Consider the following 4395-nt stretch of genomic DNA (forward strand, 5'->3'; position numbering starts at 1 on the left):
TATATATATATATTGAAATAAAAGGATTATGAGAATTTCTTTATCAGGAATCAGAACTTTAAGAGAAGGCCAAAAAAAAAAAATCAATTAAAATAAATTAACATCAAAGTTTTTTATTTCTAGAAGAAAAACTAAATAATTAAAATAATACTATTTTTTTAAAAAACTATTAGAGTCTGTTTGGGGCAGCTTGTGTGTTTCAGGATAAACAGCTTATTCTGAAACGCGGCCCGCGGGTCAATTGCGGGGGTCGACCTGCGGCCTACGTTTAGTGTAAAAAACCAAACTAGACAGGATATGTGTCAATTAAAACGATTAGGTAGCGCAACCGCATTTAGAAGCTGTCCCAAACGGGCCCTAAGTTTTATTAGTTAAGCATACGACTTCATTTATAATAATCTATAGAGATCATTTGTAATCATAAACTCCATCAGATCCACTTCTTTGAATTACTGAATTTTCTTCATTAATGATTTTTTCTAAAGTACCATAAGTGTCATCACAGAATTATATAAGTTAGGAACTTTAAAAAATCATTAAAAAATTGAGTAATTTTTCTTAAAGATCAAGTTGGATTAGAAGAATTTAGCGTACACTGTGATGAATAGTGATGATCACAATACATTGAACCCAATCAAGCAACCATGGGCAGGATATGTGTTGAAGAATCATTGTGTGCGACTCCGAAGAGCTTTCAATCGACATGGTGCGAAATGATCCATTTAATTGAATTGAAAGGACCAACCAAGTAGACTCATGAACAGCTCCCTGAACTTAGGAGTGTGCAAAATAGAGATTTGACGGGTGGTAATTCGGCCATAGTAACGTTTATCTTATTAGTTATGGTGGCCAACCAAAAGTAGAGAATTTCAAGTGCATTATCAATATTTCACAACTACCTATTATAAATATAAGAAAAATAACGAGTGAAAGGGAACCGGAGAAACACAGATATATATTGCATATAGCATCAAACTAGTTGGCACATAACGTTTAGAATGTATGGACTGGCGTTGTGATGTGAGCCACATAAGTAGGAGTAGCTCGATATGCACGACTCGTCCTTCTATGGGGAGGTCATAAATTAGATGCCTCAACGATCGTGGAGTTACCGAGGGTCATCTGTACAGGGTGCTCAAAGGGACTGAATGTTATGACACCATTTGGAGTATAGAAAACACACACCCCAGACAGTGGTGATCTCGACTACTTTCTCCTTTTCATGTTAGCCAAGTATAAAGAGACAAATATCAATTGTTAGGTATGGCTCATATACCATAAATGAGACAGATACTAGAGCAGAGCGAAGCTCATGAGTGTTCCAATCGGGGGAGTTTCATTATGTGGGTTAGGGGTGCGGGGGCAACACCCGGGTGCGGGGGCAACACCCCGTGGCTCGCGGTTTAGTACAAAGGTAATTTAAGTAATTACATATTGTACTATAGTGTTATATATATGTCATGTTTGTAACCCTAGGTGAGCCACTGAGAGCCTGAGATTCTGAATCTTGTATTCTGTATTTTTTTCTGAATATTGAAAATGAAGTCGCCGCTCTGATCTCGACGATATAAACATCTTTATTGAACCTCGTAAATCTCTGTGTGCTCTTCTGAATTTGAGTTGATTCTTGGTTTTCTTCGCCCTAATTTCTCAACAAGTGATATCAGAACGAGGTTCTAGGGCAAAGAAGAAAAATTTGGGCAGCGCAACAATAAAAAATATTTTGGCAGAGGAGATTGGCGACTAGGGAAGGATTTCGACAAGGTTTGCGGCAGTTCAAATTTTGGCGCAGAGGAAGTTCGAAGACGAAGAGGACTTCAGACGGTTCGGCAGGTAGACGAGAGCTTTTCCGTGAAGGCTTCAACTGCAACACCAGGCGCACGCGGACAGTAGGAGTTAGGCTAAGCTTCGAAGGAGTTGGCGCAGGAAGGCGTCGGTGAGATTAGCAGAGGCGCAGAAAGGCGTCAGCGAGATCGACAGAGAAATCACGGCAGGAATCTCGACGTTCGCGATCGCGACAGATGAATCGCGATGTTTGCTATCGCGATAGAGGAATCACAGCTTTGGCTTTGGCTGTTCGGACGGGCTTTGGTTTGACGAGAGGTTTCGACGCCAGGCAAAGTCGCTACAGGTAGAAAAAGAAGGTTTCGCGTTAGCCTGGAGCAGAGACGAAAATTGGAAGCTCCGATTTCGTTCCTTTGCTAGAGGCGGAAGAAAATTGAAAGAAAATCAAGCTCTGATTTTATTGCGGAGAAGAAAATTGGAAGAGAAATCAAGTTTCGATTTTATCCCTTTACAAGAGGCGGAGAAGAAAATTAGAAGGAAATAAGTTCTGATTTTATTCCTTTGCTGCGGAGAAGAAATTTGGAAGCGATATTTTCCAGATTTCTATAGAGACAATAAAGGAAATTTCCTCCTATTAACCAAGAAAATCTTGCTGCACACGGAGATTTTACAGGACGCAGGAAAGACAAGGAAAGGGAATATGATGCTGCACTCGGGAAAGGAAAGATTTCTTTTTGGAAAGAAAGTGGAGACGGAGTTTTTCTGGAAGGAAAGCGGAAACGGAGCTTTTTTGAGAAGGAAAGCGAAGCTTTTCTGGAAGGAAAAATGAGCTTTTCTGGAAAGCAGAGACAGAGTTTTTCTTGGAAGTTTAAGGAAAATGATTTCTAGGAAAGTTTAATTAAGGAAAATTTAATTAAGGGAAAGTCCTTTTTTTCTTGGAAACTTATCTAAAAGAAACTTAATTAATGAAACTTGATTTAAGGATTATATAAAAGAGCCCAACCCACATTGGTGTATAAGAAACTTCATGATATATTTCTCCTAAGGGGCTAGATATTCGCTAAGGTGGAGATTTGTTGGGCATATGCATTTCTCCTAAAGGGGCTAGATATTTGCCAAGGTGGAGATTTGTTGGGCATATGTTGGGCATATGTATTTCTCCTAAGGGGTTGGAAATTAGCTATGGTGGAGATTTGTTAGGCATATGTATTTCTTCTAAGTGACTGGATATTTGTCAAGGTGGAGACTTGTTGGGTATATGCATTTCTCCTAAGGGGTTAGATACTCGCCAAGGTGGATATTTGTTAGGTATGACTCATATACCATAAATGAGACAGATACTGGAGGGGAGTGGAGCGGAAGGATCATCCAATCGGGGGAGTTTCATTATGTGGGTTAGGGGTGCTGGGGCAACACCCTGCGGTTTGATACATGGGTAATTTAAGTAATTACATATTATATTATAATGTTATATATATGTTCTGTTTGTAACCCTAGGTGAGCCTCTGAGAGCCTGATGTACTCTTTTCTAAATATTGAAAAGAAAGCTGCTGCTCTGCTCCATAGGATGGTGGCGTCTGCTCTTGTTCTGCTCCCGAGGATGTAGGCATCTTTGCTGAACCTCGTAAATCTCTGTGTGTTCTTCTGGATTTGTGTCGATTCTTAGTTTTCTTCGCCCTAATTTTTCAACATCAATAACAGAGAAAGGTCAAGAAACAAATCAAAATTAAAACATCATCAATGCTTACGAAAGTGCAATGACTTAACTGCTGAGGGTAAAATAAGGGATATAATAGTGTCAAGTTGCTCACTATAGTAACTGGCACGTAGATGTGAAATTCAAGGTCTAAAAAAGACACAAAATTTGTGACACTACTATCAAAGGAGCTAGGTCACACAAGTGTAACCAAGACTCCTATAGTGGAGAGAGAGTCTATTCCCAGCAAAGTCGCTATATTTGTTTTTATATATTTTTTCATCTTTTTTACTTTTTGAAGGATTTGTCAACTTGTTTATCATTGTATAATTTTTTTTTTTCTAATTAGTCTCTCTTCTGCATCATTGGGTTATCAAGAAAAGAAAGAAATTTGTAGGTAAGGAAATATGATGATGAAGACAAACGAGATAAAAAATGTGTAGAACTTCCCTATGTAAACTTTATGTGATAGCCCAAAAAGTACATCCAAAATGAGATCAAAATGAAAATATTTTGGAACATATCCATAAAGAAGACACATCCCTTAGGTTAATTATATCTTGGAGGATGCCCAAGAAAACTCTTGATTAAAGAAATTATGTGCAGAGTTGTATAATGAGTATTATGGGTGTCACAAAGGACGCTTATCTCACAGGAGCATCCTAATGTCTTCAAAGCTTGTACTGATCCATACAAGCAAAGAATGAGTCTCTCACAATCTCATATGAATAGCAACTTATCAGTGTTCAGGGGCTATAAAATAACTGAGCCATCTTGAAGGGTTCACACTTTGCATTCAGGGCCTCATCAGGCCTTAAGTGATCGTGATGCTCCTGTGAAAGTCTTTTTTTATAATTTTCCAAAATGAGTCTTGGTATCTCTTCAAAATGTGTCCACATTCAATAAATCTTTTA

This window comes from Phalaenopsis equestris, unplaced genomic scaffold (assembly GCF_001263595.1).
Source record: "Phalaenopsis equestris unplaced genomic scaffold, ASM126359v1 Scaffold000094, whole genome shotgun sequence".
NCBI classification, from domain to species: Eukaryota; Viridiplantae; Streptophyta; class Magnoliopsida; order Asparagales; family Orchidaceae; genus Phalaenopsis; species Phalaenopsis equestris.